At 38.8% G+C, this 7,716-nt stretch overlaps 1 protein-coding gene across 7 annotated transcripts in view; it reads right to left on the bottom strand.

The window, feature by feature from the left end:
* Positions 1-7,716, bottom strand: part of LOC102766425 (sodium/calcium exchanger 1) — a 128,738-nt gene that overhangs the window by 25,534 nt on the left and 95,488 nt on the right. The window lies entirely within an intron of this gene.

The following is a 7,716-nucleotide window of genomic DNA, read 5'->3' as shown; positions in this document are numbered from 1 at the left end:
AGAGGTGAAGCAAGGGGCTTAGTAAGTTGAAGATTTCCCAGCAGCAAAACCATCACAGTAGGGTGTTAACAGTGCATTCAGGAGACCCTTGTTCACTAATGGGGCTTACTCGTTATGGCACTTTCTACGCACACTGAGCATTAAGTGCTTGCTAACAGTTCAGATAATGAACTGGGTGGTTATGACCAGGCATTTCCTATGTGCCATTTACCTCAAGTGTCAAATTACAAATTGATCCTGTGCTGTGTAAGAGGGCTCAGCGCTCTGATTTGGAAAATCTGTTGGGCAAACATGGGCCTTTATGTGAACATTTCATTTCTTTCAATACTTGCAGACTGTCATGTAGAATCCCTAAAGGAGTCGTGTTTTGTATTTTTTAATAAAGAAATAGTCTTACCATCACCATAAAAAGTTTAATATTCACTCCCTGGCAATTTGATCTAGAGGGATCCCATCTGGTGCCCCATCAAGATGGTCTGAAGTGCAGTCAAGATGTCATTATGAGGGGGTTTGATCTGTAATGTGCCTCACTGCCTAGAGACTGAGAGCAGCATGATGCTTCTCTGATCACTGCTATCATCTGCAGTCACTGAAATCATGGAAGTAGACCAAATGCCCCCTGGGCTGAGTGGCCATATATCATAAACAGAGAGGACTGCCCCTGCCCACTCCGGAACCATGAGAAGTAACCCTGTCAAAATTCCCAACACTTACTCTATCAGGGAACTTATCACCCCATTTTATAATTGCTTATCTAATTGTTTTTCTCCTTGGCTAGACTCATATCTCCAGGAGGGCAAATCCTGTATCTCTCTTTCCTATTACTGCATCTCTACCAACTGGTGCAATCCCTGGCATACAGTAGGCACTCAACACATAGTGAACGAATGAATAAAACTACCTGTGTATGCCACCTTAAATGTTGTCAGTAAATTAAGAGTTTTAGAAACAATATGAAAATAGTGTTCTAAGACAACAGCCTTCACAATGCTCTCTGATAACCTTTATAATGTATTAATGTTCAGACAAAAGAGCCTTCACAATGCTCTCTGATAACCTTTATAAATGTATTAATGTTCAGACAAAAGCTCTTAAGACCAGAAAAAATTAACAAAAAAATTATTGGGGAAGGGGTTAAGACCAGAAAAAGAAGGCTGGTAATAAGGACTGGGATAAAGGATGGAGCAGTTAGTATGAAAAAAAGTTCAAAGTATTTATTTGAGAACATAAGAAATAAAAAAGGCATTCAACAGCATTTGGTCAAATATATTTCCTTTGGAAATAAAAGATTAGAAGCTGATACACTGGAAGTGGAGAAATTATTTGTTCATTTGTTTTTAGGGTGTTTTTTTTGTTTTTGTTTTTTGTAACACAAAACAATAAGAGAAGTACTTTTTCTTGAAATTCACCTAAGAAAAGATTCTTTGAAAAACATGTTATCTTTTTCTTTGAAAATTGGTTCCTTCTTTTAAACACTTTATCAGGGCTTTATTTGTTAGCAAAAATATCCAACTCGATTTGAATATTTTTTATTCATTTTTAGAGAGAGCAGAAAAGAGAGAGAAGGAAAGAGATAGATCAAGAGAGAGAAACATTGAAGTGAGAAAGAAACATCTTTCGGTTGCCTCCAGTACAAGCCTTGATTCGGAATCAAACACGGAATGTAGGTATGTGTCCTGTCCGAGAATCGAACACATTCCCTTTTGGTGTATGGGACAACGCTCCAACCAACTGAGCCACTGCCTGGGCACAATTTCATTCTAATTTAATGCAGCAGTAAATTAAAGCAGCTCGTCAAGAATAACTGGTATGGAATAGTTAAACACCTCTATCTGGATGACCCAAAGGTATCGGAAGCTAATGATTCACACACCAAACTAACCTAACAGGTCCCACAGACCTCCTTACCATCCTGTGTTCTATCTTAATGAAAGGACATTTCCTCAGGGTGGAGACTTTGGAATCATGTTTACTTCCAGATCGCTCCTGTTTCCTTCTTTTACCTGCCCATCCTGTCAGATACCAGATTATCTATTTTCTTTTCCAAGTATGCTGTAAATCCATGTCTACCTTTCTACTCCCATTACCCCTCTGTAAAATTGAAATAATTGAAATAATTTTCTAAATTGGTATCTTTTCTTCCAGTTGACCCCCATCTCCAAAAAGCCCTCCACAGTTATAATAATAAACGCATAATATGCTAATTAGACTGGACAGCTGGACATCCTTCTGGACATCCTTCCGAATGAAGCCAGGGCTGCAAGGGCCGAGCCCCTTGCATGAATCTCATGCATCGGGCCTCTAGTTGTGTCATAATTATATTTTGTAAAATAAATGCCTGATTGTGTCACATCCCTGCTTAAAAATTTGTGTAGGTCCCTGTTGCTAAGTTGAAGCCACAACTTCACGAACAATATTGCTCAAGTTGTTACAAATCCATTTCAGGCTCATCTTCTCCCTGTATTGCAATTATCTCCCTAGTCACATAATTCTGTAAGTAAAAACAGGTCTATACCAGAGGAACCAATAGCATTTCTATGACTCTCTATCTCATCTGAAGGAACAGCAACGTCTTCAAATGCCTTATGCTAGTTCTTGGAGATCCCAAAGGGAAACTATTCTTCTCCCCAAATGAACTAGAGTCCAATTTGATAATATTTTCTTCACATTCAATACTTGCTACATATTTCCTCAGGAAATTTATTACCTAGAAAAAAATAATGAATGAACAATACAAGTATTGGTTCTAAATCAGCAGCAGTTCCATAGTTGTCCTTAGAATGGTGGCTATCAACTCTATGAGATCCAATTTCCCTTTATAGTAAACTAGAGACCCAGTGCATGAAATTCGTGCACTCAGGGAGGGGGCGGTGTCCCACAGCCCAGATTGTGAGAGGGTGCAGGCCAGGCCAAGGGACCCCACCAGTGCACAATCGGGGCCAGGGAGGGACGTGGGAGGTTGGCCAGCTGGGGAGGCACCGTGGGAGGGCTCCAGGGTGTGTCCGGCCCATCTCGCTCAGTCCGGATCGGCCGGACCCCAGCAGCAAGCTAACCTACCAGTTGGAGAGTCTGCCCCCTGGTGATTAGTGCATGTTATAGCGAGTGGTTGAGCAGCCTTAGCATATAATTAGCATATTACGCTTTGATTGGTTGAACTGCCGACCAGTTAACTGGACACTTAGCATATTAGGCTTTTATTATGTAGGATATTTTATAGCACCTTCATTATCCTGACATAAAATTCCTAAATACGTACATTTACCTGCATCCCTAATTAAAATGTAGAATGCCTGGCTTGTAATATAAATAACAATTAAAAATATTAATTTACAACAATATATTATATAGGTACACATGCAATTGTTCAATAATAATTACAATATAGAGTTAGACAGTGATGCCTTCTTACAAAGAATAAATTTGGGTGTAAGAGAAAGATGAGGAGCTATTTGAAGGGACACTGGAAAATGAAAAACAGATATAACTGGGCATAACATCAGACACATGGTAAACGATTAAATAACAAAAGCTATTACCATTAAATCCCTAACCACTCTGAAGCAATAACGCAAAATAGCATGTCTTACTGTCATATCAATTGTTAAGTATTTACTTATTTATACCATGGACAATACATTTCTTTAAAAATGCATGGCCTCTCTCTCTCTCCCCCTTCCCTCACTTCCACTTTCTCTAAAAAGCAATGGAAGAAATATCCTCAGGTGAGGATTAACAACAACAACAACAACAGCAGCATGGAAATAAACCCATCAGCACAAGAGACTGTCTTTAGACGTGCACCTTTCTGGCAGGTGTTAATGCATGGGCTTGGCTTATATTATTTATAACCGGTTGCTCTTAGGACTATTCTAGTGCAGCAAATGCAGCTTTGTGTATGGGCTCTGAGTGATAACATTCATTTCTTTAAGGTAGATTTCTTCTGGACAGTCACATTATTTGCCAGTTCAATAGGGCAAGACATTTTCCAAAGGAGATTTTTTTTGAGGGGTGGGGTTGGGAGGTAGGGTTTACATGTATGGCTGTGAGTTTGGGCGGGGGGTTGGGGGGGTGAGTGAGCACAATATAAAAAAGTGATTAATTCAAATTACTCTGGATTCTTTTCACCTTGTTATCTCTGTACCCACAGCACTAAAGTCATTTTTTTTCTTTTTTTTTAAAATATATTTTATTGATTTTCTACAGAGAGGAAGTGAGAGATATAGAAAGTCAGAAACATCGATGAGAGAGAAACATCGATCAGCTGCCTCCTGCACATCTCCCACTGGGGATATGCCCGCAACCCATGTACATGCCCCTGACCGGAATCGAACCTGGGACCTTTCAGTCCGCAAGCCGACGCTCTATCCACCGAGCCAAACCAGTTTCGGCAGCACTAAAGTCATTTTTATTTATAAGAGCAGTTTTTATTTCTCTCTCCATAAGAGAGTAAAAGTGTAAAGTGCCTAATAATACAATTTGTTCTTAGTATAGCATAATTTTCAGATTTTTAAAAAGAAATGACAGTAAATAAAATACTTAAAACATATAAGTTGATATGATTTTTCTCAATGACCAATAGATAAATTAAGTGATGGGGACATAAAGAAACCAAATAATTGAAAAATACATAGCTCTTAATCCTTCAGGTCGTGAACGTTACCAAATTTCAAACTCACTGAAATCATCCAATTATAAGAAGTTTTGGGATTTATTTTATTTTGTTTGGAGGTAAAATGCTTTATTGGTTCATTAAAAGTGTAAGTAAAATAAACAGGAGAAAATAGTAGAACTAAAAATATTACTTCTTTTCCACCTAAAAAGCTCACAACCTAATAAAATTGGTTAACTCTTTTTTTGTTTGTTTTCTCCCTAAACAATTATTTTGTTCCATTCACATGTATGTCCACCAAATAGTTTCAATTTAATTTTCCATTCTCAGCTACACTTAAGATTACTTTTGTTCAGCAGATAAATGTACCAGCTGCTCTTACTACTACCCCCACTCATTACAAATACAGAATGGAAAACATTACTTTAAAAATGAGAAAAGATCGAAACGCCAGGCTTTCTTTTCCCCCCCCCCCCAGCTTGTTTCTAGGGTTATTTTTATGGGACAATTAGGAAGAAAGAATGAGGAGATGAGGATAAGAAGGGACAACAGATGCAATTTTTTAATCCTTTTTATAATTTGTTTATTGAGAGAAGAAAGAGAGCAGCTTTAGGATGTGTGCTGAAAACAGATGGGAAAAGAGGGATTTTAAGTTTATTGCTGGAGCACATGTCTCTTTAATCAAGATATCAAGTAAGGGACTTGAGTTATTTTATGAGATTATTGTATTGCATGGCATGTATTGTTTTAGCCCTGACACCACTCAGAGACTGGTCCATATTGGCCATATACTCAATGGTTAGTTGTGGTCAGGTTTCCTGTTCAGCAAATGACCTGTCCCTACCTTCATTTATAAAGCAAACATGTCACTCCTTTGTATTGAACTTGAGAGTCTACAAAATGCTTTATATATTTCTTAGAAAACAGATGTTGCCCTGGCCAGGTAGCTCAGCGGATTACAGCATCGTCCCAATACACCAAGGTTGAGGGTTCAATCCCAGGCAGGGCACATACAAGAACCAACCAATGAGTGCACAGGTGGGCGGAGCAACAAATTGACATTTCTCTCTCTTTCACTCTTTTTCTTTCTAAAGATCAATAAATAAAAACAAAATAAAAAAGATTCTGGAACCAGAGAATCAGAGTTCCATTCTTTCCCAATACATGACAAGCTACCTAAACCTGGTAATGAATACTCTGCCTTTATCTCTGCATTCCCCATGGAAAGAAGATAGTAATAAGCATGCCTCCCCAAAGGGCACTGTTAAATGGACTCACAGACATGCACACTTAGGGCAACTTATAGTAAGCACTCAATCAATGTTGGCTTTTAGTTTTATTACTATAGTTGCCAGTGCTTCTTAAAATAGTTCTGGCAGATAGCAGTCACTAAATAAATGCTCCAGTCAGGCATGTTAAATGAGTCCCAGTTTTGCCAATGTGTGACCCGGGAGGAAGTAATTTCATCAGAAAAATCAGAAGATAAAGCCAACAATAATGAAAACTGCTTCCCAAGACTGTTCTGAAGATCAAATGGAATAATGTATGTCAAATGCTTTAGACGTTATCAAGAGAAGAATAAATGTTAATTGCAATGTTGATTCTCTAATTTCATCCTTATGAATACACTGTGCTGCAGATGTGATTATCTTTATTTTATATATGAGGCAACATGCTTAAAGAGGATTATGTAACTTGCTCAAGGTCATTTAGATGGCATGTAGAATACTCAGACCAAAAAAACAAAAAAACAACGGACTTTTTTGTCCCTTCCAATTCCAGTCTTCTTTCCACTGTTTCACGTCTGCTCCATACAGAGCTATGATCTCTCCATAACATTACTTCCACGTATTGCTATATTTGCTTTGTATAAATGGCATTTTATAATGTTGATGAAAATATAGTTTAGAGAAAGTTTGTCATCACTGAGGAATTTTTAAAATGTGTGGCAGCAATCCAATGACAGTAATGAACAAGTTTAACCAATCTAAAGTCCTCTGAAAGGGCTTCATCTACCAGTTTTAGATTGCATGTACTGAACATTTTGAAATTCCATCTGAGAAACCTTTGGCATCTGATTTTTAAGGGTTTGAAGGCAGAGTTGGCAAAAAAAAAAAAAAAAGAGAGAAATGAATTACGGAGGTTCTGGGTGATTTCACAGGGATTTTTCATAAAACCAAACTGGTAGAATCATAAGTTCTCTACAAAGCTCAGCTGCCTGTCATTGTGCTGGTCCCCAAAGACCAGTTTTCACACGGCAGAGTCTCAGACCCACTCTTGCTTAATCAAGCAGAGGGCACCACCTGGGATCAACAGTCCCACTCTCTCACCTGAGCTGACCTGTGGGGTGCCGCTTCTGGACTCCTTGTCCTCCTTGCCCCCCATCCCTGGTTCCATTTATTCACTGGGCATCTAACGTTGAGAATATGCTTTTGTTTGTCTTCCAGTCAAATTGAAATTTCCTGGCACTGGCTCTGGCTTACCTTCTCTGACACTGCACTATACCTCTTCCAACATCCAACTCTGACCTTCGCTTTGCCTTCTGCATGCCCGGTACCCCCTTTCCCTTACTAACTTACCTCCAAGCTATGGCTTCTTGACATGCCAGTCCAGCCCCATTTCTGTCCCTGCTCTGCTGATTTCTAATAAATGTTGGCAAACTGCTTCTGCCAATGGAAACACAATTCACCGAACTGGGCCATAAGTCTTTTCTCTACCCTGTTGAAAACCAACCACCCACTCTCAAGTAAGGCAAACGTGCGTGAGTTATCAGTCATGCCACTCTACCCTAATTGTTCACTATCTCATCTAGGTACCTCTATAGAGTGTCAATGACATCTGAACATGCAGGTCCAAAATGCAATTGAATACTCAAGCTGTGGTCAGCCCAGTACATCTAAGGCTGTGGATACACTGCTCCTGTTAAAATGCAGTCTAGGTTTACATTAGCTTTGCCCAGACACATTACACCACTGACTCACCTAAAGCTTGAAGGCATCAGAAACGTCCCTATCTTGTTAATATAATAGTAATGAATGTAATTACTCTTATATTAATATAATATTGATATTCCGACTTTGAATTTTATCAGGAAAAAGGGCTTTGCT

The sequence above is a fragment of the Myotis davidii genome, unplaced genomic scaffold (assembly GCF_000327345.1).
Source record: "Myotis davidii unplaced genomic scaffold, ASM32734v1 scaffold6, whole genome shotgun sequence".
Classification (NCBI taxonomy): domain Eukaryota; kingdom Metazoa; phylum Chordata; class Mammalia; order Chiroptera; family Vespertilionidae; genus Myotis; species Myotis davidii.
The sequence above is the reverse complement of the archived record's forward strand: the minus strand, read 5'-3'. Positions and strand labels throughout refer to the sequence as shown.